Source organism: Phocoena phocoena, chromosome 18, assembly GCF_963924675.1.
Source record: "Phocoena phocoena chromosome 18, mPhoPho1.1, whole genome shotgun sequence".
Classification (NCBI taxonomy): Eukaryota; Metazoa; Chordata; class Mammalia; order Artiodactyla; family Phocoenidae; genus Phocoena; species Phocoena phocoena.
The window spans coordinates 78067318-78079389 of NC_089236.1; the positions used below are offsets into that span (position 1 = coordinate 78067318).

At 48.0% G+C, this 12072-nt stretch overlaps 1 pseudogene; it reads right to left on the reverse strand.

Moving 5' to 3' along the window:
• Positions 1–7980: 7980 nt before the first annotated feature.
• On the reverse strand, positions 7981–8738 carry LOC136137570 (ATP-dependent RNA helicase DDX3X-like; annotated as a pseudogene).
• Positions 8739–12072: the final 3334 nt, after the last annotated feature.

The following is a 12072-nucleotide window of genomic DNA, read 5'->3' on the forward strand; positions in this document are numbered from 1 at the left end:
CCCCAATGGAGATTCCACAGCTTGGCGTCTCCGAGGGCCTCCAGGGCTGAGCTACAATGGCCTCCCTCTTCTTGACCGACTGACCGGGGCAGGAACACGGTTGCACAGTTGTTTCCTGAGCTCGAGATGGCACAGCAGGTTTGCAGGATGGTGTCGTCTCCAGGAGGCTTTTACATGCTCACAGCTCTGGCTCACTCGCTAATTTGTCAGGCCAGTGTCCCATCCATAGGGGCTGGCCGTGTGGGAAAGGAAAGCCCACCACCAGCTTCTTGCACGCCTAGGACCCCCAGGGGACAGCAAGGATGAGAAAGTGGCACGTCCGGGGTCCCCAAGCCCCCCTCCACACGCACTCCCTGCATTGCTGCAGGCCGCTGCAGAATTTGGGGTGAGCAGTCTCCAAGTGGCCACAGCTTCTACTGGCTGGGGACAAGGGCCAGGAACAAGGATGGCCAACGGCCAGTGGCTGTCACCTGGCACTTTTGCCTGTGTCACCACCCTGCAGGAACAGAGCAGCCATTGCCAGCTCTGTTTTGCAGCTTCGCCCACGCCCGGTCTCTCTCCTTGAAGTAGCCTGAAGCCCCGTGACCTAAAGGACACCCTGCCCCTGGCCTGTCAGAGGCCTCCCGTAGCCAGTGTCAGAATCCCGCACCCAGCTGGAGCCCCTGTCCCTCGGAAATGAGCCATTGCAGAGGCTAATTAAAGTGCCCTCCCAAAATTACCATTAGAGAGCCAGGACTTTAAGTCATCATCCTTAAGCCCTGTAGACATTAAGCGTTTGTCTTTTCTCACATAATTTTATCCCCACTGGAATCTCTGCCACCACAGCCCAAGGCTTAGGGCACATGACATCTTTCCTCCTGTCTCATTCACGGCTACATCGTAGGATCCAGGGCCTGAAACACAGCAGGCACCCAGTAAAGCACCTGTGCCGTAAATGAGTGAAGGTATAGCAAGCTGAAAGTGCTGAAACAAACCTTCTGGATGAGAAGGACAGTCACGGAACAGCTAGGAAAGATTAGATTAAAATGTCGTTTTTCCCGGTGTGGTTGTTTTTCCCCAATTAAATGCTACCCCCCACTGGCTAAAGCTATCTGTACCTGATGATAAAGGAAGTGCTGATTTGTCTGTGAAAGATTTGCCTTTTTTCCGAGGGATTGTTTCAGGCCCTAAAATTCCTATTTTGCTGTTTTTGCCCCCTTCAGTGATCTCCCATGTGGGAATTACAGAAGAATTACAGACTGATTTTCTGGTACCTGGTGGGAATTACGTAACGGTGTGTTTTTCTGCGTGTTGAGCACTTTTGGGTGTGTGTCTGACTCTGTGGAGTGGTGTGGGCCCCATGAGAGCAGAGGAAAGGGCTTCTGCTTGTGGACACGGTCAAAGACACGTGCTCCCTGGGATGCCTCCCAGGCTGTGGTTTGTCCATTAGAAAAAAAGAGAGGCTATTATCAACAGCTGGGCAATAATTTCAGACTAATGTCAGGAAGGAGTGACACAGGGAATGGGGAGCCCTCTCGCCTCCTCTGCCCTCACCCCTGCCCCTGGCTCCAGGTTGGAGAAAAGGAGGGGTCCCCTGGGAGGGTCTTTGTGGGCTCCCCTGGGATCAACATAAGAAAGAGGAGCCCCTAAGGAAGTTTCTAGCATTTCAGAACCCCAGGAACAGCTAAAATCTCCCACAGGGGAAACACAGCAGGAACTGATCCTAGCCACTGACACACATTAGCCGCTAAACACCCACAGTTCTGTGATTATCCCACTTTACAGATGTGCACACTGAGGCACACAGGTTAGGGCACTTGTTAAGGTCAATAAGGAATAAAGTTGGGAGTGAAGCCCAGGACTGGCTGATTCTGTAGCCTCTGCTCTTAACCATGGTGCTAGGCCAACAAATCCCTAGCCATAGAGTATGTGAGCATACTCAAAATACGCAAAATGTTGGCTATGTAAAATATACATATGTATATTATATGTAAATATATGTATATATTATTTATCTACATGGAATATAGATGGATGGTAGACGGCAGATGATTGACAGAGAAAGATAGATATAGATGATAGATAAATTGATAGATGATAGATGGATAGATAGATAGTAGATGGATGGAGAGATAGATAGACATGGAGATGAGAGAGAGAAATAAAGAACATAGAACACACAAGCGCACACACACGCGCCCTTTGGAGGACCCTAGCTCCTTTCTCCCTAAGGGCTGCCCAGGCAGGAGGAGAAGGACGGTCTCGAGGACGCATCAGGCAGACCTGTTCATTCTGGGGTCCCTCTGCAGAGAGGCTGACCTACAAGTGTGAATGACTAGCGGCTCCCAAACTCTGAGAAACAAAGACTAGAATGGCTGCATGAGGATAGACCCCTGGAGGATGACCAAGGGGGACACACAAGCTGGCCGGGGGGTCTGATCAACAGGACAGAGTCCCCAAACCCTTCTCCTTCTCCGGGTCCTTCTCGAACTCCCAGGCAGGGGAGATGAATGTTCCACAGGCACGTGGGGGGCAGAGGCATGCAAACACAGCATTGTCTCGGCGCAGGTAGAGAGGCTGTTGGAAAATAGTTAGTCCTGACCTGGAGAAAGATTTACTTAAACCCCCTGGGGAGTAAGAGCCCTTCCTAAAATTACTTTAGCTGTGCAGGGGACCCCCGTGGACAGCAGTGTTATGATGACAGGCTCCATTTTTCCTGGACCAGCGCCAGCTTCCCTACCTCGGGGTCTGCTTTCCCTGCTTTGTTTTCTGTTCTGATGTTTTTCACTGGAGTTCCCACTTGCCAGCAGGTAGACAGGCGTGGTCTGTTCAAAAGCATTGGAGCATCTGGGTTGGAGTCCAGTGACCAGGAAAAGCCACTTTTCCTTCTCTATCTCCTTTTCTTCATGTGTCAAACAGGAATGTTAGTATCTGTGTCACAAGTTCACAAGTTCACTGATGTGAAATCCGTTCGCCAAACAACACGTCTCGATTCTGCTAGGACCAGTGTCCACTCACAAGTCATGTACGTCAGTCCTCTCGTGGACTCGGGGCTGTGTCCCAGAGGAGGACAGGCCAGGGGCAGCAAGTGGAATGTTCTGAGCACATGCACGTGTGTGTGTATGCGTATGTTTGTGTGTTCGGGGTAGGAGTATCCAATTGTCTGATGGAATTTTGAAGTAAAACGTGCTGTCCGTGGGGAGCGGGCGGCCCGCAGAGGCCCTACTTTAGAGGAGAGAAGAGCCATTGCGGGCTCTTTGCCGTGACACAGATGCTGTGCGTGTGGCCCTGGGGACAGAGGAGAGGAGGGTCCCTGCTCAGACGGGCCCTCGGGCGGAGGCGGACGTGGCGTGGGCACAGCAGGCCAGCGGGACTGAGGGATGTGGAAGGGGACCATGGGGAAGAAGGTTCTGGTCCTAACACTTCTGGGCGCCACGGGCACTGGACCCTGCCTGGTAGGGAGGAGCTGTAATGCCAGGAGCCTGAGCTGGGGACACGCTCGCTGACGCTCCCGTGTCCACTTGGTGAGATGGGTGCAGGGGAGTCTTCCCAAAGCCTTTGGACAGTTGTTTGTATTTTCTTAAGTTTGAAAAACACCCGCCAAGGGAAGAATGTTAATTTTAATTGAAGTTAGGTCCAGGTGTAACTAAATTATTTCCAGAACAAATGGAAAGACTTACAAACAAAGAACATTTTGTTCGAAGGATTCTGAGACCCAAGTATCATTTAACAAAGCAAGAAAACTCTAGAGGCTTTGGTTTGGCAATGTGGCACAGAAAACACACCACGGAACCTTAGGAGAGGACGTCTTTCTTGAAGGAGCGGAGAGAACCCCCAGCCTTTGCCTAACAGGGCCTCAGCAGTGCTCACTCGCTGCTGTGGTTCCACAGCCAGGATGAACAGGACACACACCCACCCGTTTCCTCCTGAGCGCCCAGGTGAGCAAGGCCGGTGGGTGGCCTCAAACAAGAAGAGTGCGGCTGGAAATTCCAGGGGGAAAATCACCCCCTTCCCTTTCTTCCTTACTTGGTCACGGTCCGAATTGTAACAACCTTCCAAGTTGCAATGAAGGACCAAATACGGGCCTGAGAGACTCTCCTTTCCTATCTGAAAAGCACCTTCCTCTCCTACAGCTCCCACCAGGTCTGGCAGCTTCCCTCCCTGCCCCGCCCCTCCCCTCCAAGACAATCTTAGCTCAGACAGGATTTCCTTCGTCTTAGTCATCAGCTTTTATGGCCCAGCCTCCCCCTTCCCGTTGCAAAACAAGGAATATTAGCAGCGAACAGTCTGAAATGATTTGTAAACCTTACCAGTGCGTGTAGACATCAGTTTTTGTGTCTGCTTGTCAATTTCAAGATGACAGAGGCTGGAAAAATCAATGCGTTTCTTGTTGTGAAGTCGCATGGTGCAGCAGTGATTTTTCAGCTGTCTGCCTTGGCTTTTGTGAAAGTACAGAAGAGCAGACACGTTCATTTTCATTGCAGTACTAAAAAGCTGCAAAGTTTAAAACAAAATGACAATTTGGGCAGAGATCATTCCTGTTTTAAAAGAAGGCTCGTCAAAGGAGGGGTCAGTTCAGCAACCTTTCTGGCTGGTAACGGGTCCGTTTCCCAGCATCACAGAAGAATAGGCCTTCCAGGCATGGTGTGAAGCATTCCTTCAAAGCCTTAACAGATTTCCTGGGGTTTCGAAGGAGAATGCAGTCTTCATATTCTCCCAAGTGATTCTCTGAGGAACCAGAGCAACTCAATTACAGGAAGAGTATGTACGGTTGCCAGGTCTGCTCTTGATTAAAAAGGAAGCCCAGCCAGGTCACTCAGCTGTGGCTGCCTGTGCAGGGAGGAAAGTGTACCCCGACCAGGGAAGGGACCCCTCCATCCAGTTATAAGTGGACACACACACACACCCGTCTCCCCTCCCTCTCTCCCCTCCCAGCAGGAGTTCTTGTATCAGCACATCACTCTCCTTTTCCCCTTGAATCGTTCTTGCCAGGAGATAGAAGACAAAAGCCAGCCTCTCCCAATTCAAGTCAGTGGAGTCCCATCAAAGAAGCTGGGGAGAAAAGAGATACAAATATCTCTTTACAGGTTCTATTTGCCTCTTTTTCACCCCCATTCCAAAATTTCTTCACTGACACCCTGTGCCCTTCTAGATGTAAAACTTTGCTCAAAAGTGGATCTGACAGCAGTTACTTACATGCAGAATTTGCCTGTAGTTTCCTATGAAACCAGTGGACCTCGGCCCGTCAGGAGGTGAGAATGACCCAGGGAGCTTTGTGAAATTGGGAGTGAGCTGCTGCCGGGTTGGGGGTGGGGTGGGGGGGCAGGCATCTGGGTTAAGCAGTGTCTGTCAACCTGGTTGCCGTGGCCGTCACCTGGGGGACGCTCCCGAATGCTGGTGGGGGGCCCAGCCCCGGGGACACCCTCAGGTGACTTAAGGGAATTTCAAACAGTGCTAGCACCTAAAACTAATACATTAAACAATACAGTGACTTGAGGTTCGATGTTTACATTCAGCAAATTTAATTCCATTCTTATTTACTGAAAATATTGCTGGCTGACAAAACTGAATCTAAAAGTCACTGATTATGGCCATACACAAAGACAACCACATGTTTGAGAACCTCAATATGCCAGACACTGAAAACCAGACCGAACAAAATATGTACTAAATAAAACTCTGAGAACCTTTGAAAAGGTGGACACTTCATAGCAGTGTCTAGAAGTGTTTCGTTAATATTTTAAGACAAATGTATCAAAACCTTGGCATGTTATAATTTCAAGTTGCCAATTTTGCCTTAAATTTTGTCAGAAAGTTACAGCTACCTATATTGCCAATGCTGGGTCAGCTTAATTTGACTCACGTTTAATAGGACTTAACATTAAAAGCTCACACTACCCTGAAATATTTTATGTCACAGACGGTGACATTCAGTATTCAAGTGCCGGTGTTTTCGTACTGTCTTTTGGTCAAGTTTCTTTAAACTTTCAATTAATCATTTTTAGGCTTACAAAAATAAATATTTGTCAGAATGTTCAATAAATATTTCACAAACTAGCAGCAAAAAGTATCTAAAATCTGTCGTGTGCAAGTAGTTTTCTTCTCAACTATCATTCCATGGTCCCCAATAAAATTTTAGAATCTAGTTCCTAACACGCTGCGTTCAACAATTTCCAAGAGACAAAATAAGATTGGAAGTTTAAGGACACGCACACAAGACATAGATCTAAAATTCTCTGAACGTGCAATAAAACCAAGTATTTTGTAAAAATTTACGGGCAAAATGTACAAGAGTCTAAATCTGTACTAATTGAAGTAGCGCCGTAACAAATGACCTCAATACCGTCGAGTGCACCTACTTCATAAAGTTTTAGAACAAGGCACAGTTCACTTGAAAATCTGTTGCACTTTGAGAAATTTTTGCCGCCTTATGCCATTGTAAATATTAGTCTATAAAGATCACTATATTCCAGCCACAAAATGAGCACAGAATTCCAAGTGGCAGAGGCATTTTTAGTTGGTGAACAATCACCTTTGGTCAAATTTAGCAGAATACAATGGAAACCTATGCAACTAAAATACGTTAAAACTGCACTATATAGAAATAACGCCTCGTGCAGTGCGGTGCCTATTGCCAACCTGTGTGATCTCAAGAATTTCAGAGTTTGTAGCTACTCTGATTTACAAATTCTACAAGTGTAAAAGCCATTTTAACATTTCAGCACAGCTTAAACAGAAAAATGAGAATCTGCATTAAAATAAAAACCTGCTGCACAACCCCTCCTGCTCACGTCCTCTTGACCACAAAACATCAACACTAGCATGCATGAAAGACCCAAATCCAAGCAGGTCCTTAAAAGGACTGGTCACCGGCATGGTCAGCCATTCTACCACTTCAATTTTATTTACGGCAGGCGTTCAAAACATCTAATTAGATGAAATTTCCCCTAAACACTTTCGTTATCAAAACTTTTAAACTTTTCCTGTAATAATTTGCCCACATCTGCCTAGCTTAGAATTAGTAACCTAAACATTAAAAGAGGAATGGCTGTATTTACTTGCCTTAACTTCGAAGAGTGCTTTGAAACATGTGTGGATGTATTCATACGTGCCACCTCATCATGACTGGAACGGCTTATTTAAAGACTACAAGTGCCCATCCAGGATTGAGTGAGCAACTCAGAACTTCAACTTAGTACAGGCTGCCGCATTAGAAACTAATTCTACCGTAAGGTGTTTTCCTACCCTCTCTGCAAGTACCAAAAAGTCCTAACGCAGGAGACAGCCCAAGATTTTTTCCTTTATAATATTTACAGATGATTTGATGATTCCTGTTAAGTTGTATCACACCTGTGTGCCAAGGTTTGATTTTAGCCCAAGTTCGGTGCATTTATTTTGTCAAAACAATTGAAAACTTGAGCATTACTGAGCCAACAGGACATCATAATGATAAGTTGCCCGGAGTTAGTCACAGTACATTAACGAACAAATGATCCTCAGTCACGAAATTATAAATGCAGTTTGGGATGGGAATAAGCAGAAGGGAAGTTAAACCAAACTACAGCAGTTAAGTCTTCACCCCAACTTCTTAATAGGCTTGTTGATTGTTCCTTTCTTTTCTTCCTTTGGCTTTGAGCTCCCTTGAATTTTCAGGAGAATCACAGCTGGTAATGCAGTGCTAGTTTTTTTCCTTAACATCTTTATTGGAGTATAATTGCTTTACAGTGGTGTGTTGGCTTCTGCTGTGTAACAAAGTGAATCAGCTATACATATACATATATCCCCATATCGCCTCCCTCTTGCGTCTCCCTCCCACCCTCCCTATCCCACCCCTCTAGGTGGTCACAAAGCAGCGAGCTGATCTCCCTGTGCTATGCGGCTGCTTCCCGCTAGCTATCTGTTGTATGTAGTACTAGTTCTTGAAACTACACGATACAGTCTCAGTTACATGTGGTTTCCATATTAGCTTTTTCGAAATGGTGGTTTTGCTGCGAAGCGGACTCAGCTGTGCCACCAGTCAACCCCCGGAGAGCTGTAATTTCCTCCGTATCCATCACTATTGTAGAAGCTTCCATAGCCACGTCCACCACATCCCCTGCTGCTGCCATGACCACGTCGACCCCCGTGGCTGCTGCTTGCACGGCTACTACTAAAGCTAGGACTGCCAGAACTGCTACTTTGTCGATACTCTCGGGCACCAAATCATCCACCCAATCTCTTAGAACGCCCACGACTGCTACGCTTGTAGTGGTGTTCATAAGCCATACTTTCTAACCAAGATGGTGCTTCTCGTTCAGCTCCAACAAGAAGAGCCAACAGATCCTTTGTGATATTTATATTTCTTTCATTCGAAAATGAGGTGGCAAGACCAAGGTTTCCTACGTGTCCTGTACGGCCAATCCGATGTACATATTCCTCAGTATCACTTGGCAAATCAAAATTGATGACATGTTTGACATTTGAAATGTCTGGTCCTCTTGCTGCCACAGCAGTAGCCACTAGAATTGGGCTTTTTCCTGAGCGGAACTGGTGAAGGGCTTCCTCTCTATCTCTCTGTGATCCATCTGCGTGGATGCTGGTACAGGCATATCCTTCATGGTATAAGAAATCCTCCAGAGAATCAGCACCCTTTTTGGTCTCCACAAAAACTAAAGTCAGTGAATCCTTCCCTGTGCATTTAAGAGGTCAAGCAGAAACGACCGTTCATCTGACTGTTCCACCCAAACCACTTTCTGCTCCTCGCCTGATTGGAATTTCATGTTCTAGAAATAAATGACTGACTTTACTCCAGAGGGGGAAGGAAGGAAGATTAGTCATGCTCGCTCTGGATTTTTTTTTTTTTTAAGTCCCCAAAATTCCTTAATTAGGAAGTAAATGCAGTTGAAAAGAGTGTTGACTCCTGCCTAGAAATTCCAGAACAGGGAATGTCTGTCTGCATCACACTGATGCTTCAGATGGATAGAAAGGCCTGCTCCCAGAACAAAGTCGAACCTGGACCATCACTTCTGCTTTGTATTAAAGCCATTTTAACATTGTGAGAGAGCAAAGCCAGAGCAGTGTCTCAGAAGAAAGTAAACTTACTTAAAAGGGGGTGTACATATAAACATACGTTTCCTCCATTTTCAGAATTGTGTATCTCTAGCTACAGTACCTTCAGCAAAATCCTGATCCTTCTAGTTGTTGAGTGAGGACAAAAGACAGGCTGTTTATTCTGCCAACATTTTTGCCTTCGTGTTGCTTTTTCTTCCTGGTTGGGTTTAATTAACTAGAGTCTCTAAGGATAAACAGAGAAAAAAAGGCAGCCTTCATGAGGTTTTTCTTAACTCCTCACATTAAAAAGTTGTCTTAGCTCTCTATACTTGCTAAGCATTTCTTGTGTTAAAAATTAGATCAGGGCTTCGCTGGGGGCGCAGTGGTTGAGAGTCCGCCTGCCGGTGCAGGGGACGCGGGTTCGTGCCCCGGTCCGGGAAGATCCCACATGCCGCGGAGCGGCTGGGCCCGTGAGCCATGGCCGCTGAGCCTGCGCGTCCGGAGCCTGTGCTCCGCAACGGGAGAGGCCACAACAGTGAGAGGCCTGCGTACCGCCAAAAAAAAAATTAGATCAATTTCCTGAAATTAAAAAGTAAAACTTTGACACGTGATTCATACATCACATACACTACAGACGTACAGTGTTTGTAAACTAATCACTTGGAAATGATCTTATTAATGTTACCTCAGGTCTCTTGTATATCTGTCTTGTGCAAACCTCTGTTGATTCTTTTATCCTTTTTTTAAACGGTGATAAAACACACACAACCTGAAATTTACCATTTTAGGCATTTTTAAGTGTACAAGTCAGTAGCTTTAAGAACATTCACGTTGATGTGCAATCTCCATCCATCTCCAGAACTTTCTTCATCATCCCAAAGCTCTGTCCCATTAAACAGTAACTCGCTCTTCCCCCCTCCCAGCTCCTGGTAACCTCTAGTCTCTGTGTCTATGAGTTTGCTTGTTTTAGGGACCTCATGTAAGTGGGGTCATACAGTATGTGTCCTTTTGTGACTGCCTGATCTCACTTAGCGTAATGTCTGGAAGGTTCAGACATGCTGAAGCATGTGTCAGAATTCCCTTCCTTTTTGAGGCTGAATAATGTTCCTGTACTTTTCTAAGGTATTGTTTTCAAGTTCAGCTTTGTTTTCTTGGCTGGTAGGTTTCGGTGGTTAGAGTCAAGTTTAGAAGAAGCAGGTGGGCCCCTTGGCCACGGGGCTTCTGTACTTGGGTCTCTAAGATTGGTCCTCCCACTTCTGCGTGGCTCGCTGGTGGCCCCTCTCCTCTTGACGTGGGTCTTGCTTTCCGGCCGAGGTTGACCACTCCCTGATAGAGTGGGTCCCTCGGTGCACTGTTTCTGACACACTGAGCCCAAGGTCTCATCCTGCCCCAGTCCCCCTCTGCTGAACCTCTCAATCTGAGAGAAGCCAATGGACAAAGGTATCGATCCAGTAAAAACCTGGAGCCAGTCCCCTGGGATCCTGCGGCGGGAGTTTGAGGGCCTTTAGCCACATCAGTAGTTTGAACTGATCCCAAAGACGGGCTCGCTTGAGGCTCACTAGCTGCTCTGAGCTTCTCTTCTGCACTGGGTGGGAGCTGTCAGGATGCTGTAACCTGACACCCAGGAGGAGGAGGGGGTCCCAGAAGCAGCCCCCTGCCAGGGATGGCATCAGGTGTTGGCATAAAGAGCCTCCGGGATGCCTGCACCCATCTTGCTGTGGGTTTTTTTTTCTTTTTTAAGTTAGTGGTGCTAAATACGTCTCTTTAACTCATGCTCATTCCTCTGCAATTGTGAATCGCAGGGTTGAAACGAGTGAGCAGCAGGGAAGCCGAGGGGCCAGCCAGAGGGTCAGAGTCCCAGACAGAAAGTCAGCAGAGGTGGCTCTTGCCGCCTCTGCTGTGCTCGTGATGGGAGGGCAGGCACAGGCGCCGTGGAAGGCTCCTAAGGAAGGAGCGCTTGCTCTTCTGCGAGCCAGAGCCCTGTGAGCTCCAGGGTTACGGTCCTGGGAGCCCAGTATCCAGTGCAGGTCCAGCGTGGGAGCTGGGCTCTGACTCACGGCCCAGACAGACGCCAGCAGGAGGGAAGCAAGCTGGGAAGACGGGAGTCCTGGTCAGAACTGGCACGCAGTGTCTGGGGACTTTCTGTTCAGAATCCCAGCACGAATCACGCTGCTCAGGGGCCAAAGGCACAGCCCAGAGAAACGCGCACCTGCGGCCACTGACGCAGGCTGCTCTCACTCTCCAATCGATTTGAACTGCTGCGTGAAAACTACTGGGGTAGATAGACGATGACGGCTCGTCTGCAAAGTCAAACTAATGCAAAATATGCTTCCTCCGCAAGACAGAGTGCCAGCTGTCTCCTGGCGGCATTCGGCCAGTGAGGTCTGCAGGCTGAGCTGGACTCTTCCCTCAGAGCAGAGGAGGTTGGCCAGTGGCCGCCTTTGTACTTCTGGAAACCCTGTCGAGGGTGAGAATGTGGAAAGTGGACCAGTGGCCAAACCGATGGAACGGGGGGAGGTCATTCAAACCCCTGCTTATCAGGCAAGGTGATAACTGAACTTGGCCCCGTGATGCCCTCCCTACTGGGCCCGGGATCGCGAGGCTTCTGGGGGAAGGGGGCTTCACTGGGAAGTCACCCTCCCCTGGAAACGCCGATCGCTGACACAGAGTCCACAGAAAGCACGTCAGACGCTGCTCTGAGATCCTGGCTAGAGTCGGAAGAGCTGAGCCAGAGCGGCGCTGGGCAGACTGTGTTTGATTCCACAGATTCAGCCTCTACAGGCCTGGCGGGGCCTGGGACTCTGCATTTCTATCCCACTCCCAGGTGACGAGCTACTGCTGGTCCAGAGACCACAGTTTGGGTAGCAAGTCTTAGTTGTCTCTAGGGCCTTGTGATTCTGTTTGCCCTTTGAACAGTCACCTCCTCACCATCAAAAGAACGTACACCCAGGCTTGTTTCCCCGAAAATGTCCCGCCAATCTTCTAAAATGCTGCAAAAAACCACGCTCCACTCGCTCGCTCGCACAGGCAATTTTTGGAAAGCTAGAGATAAGAGAAAGATCG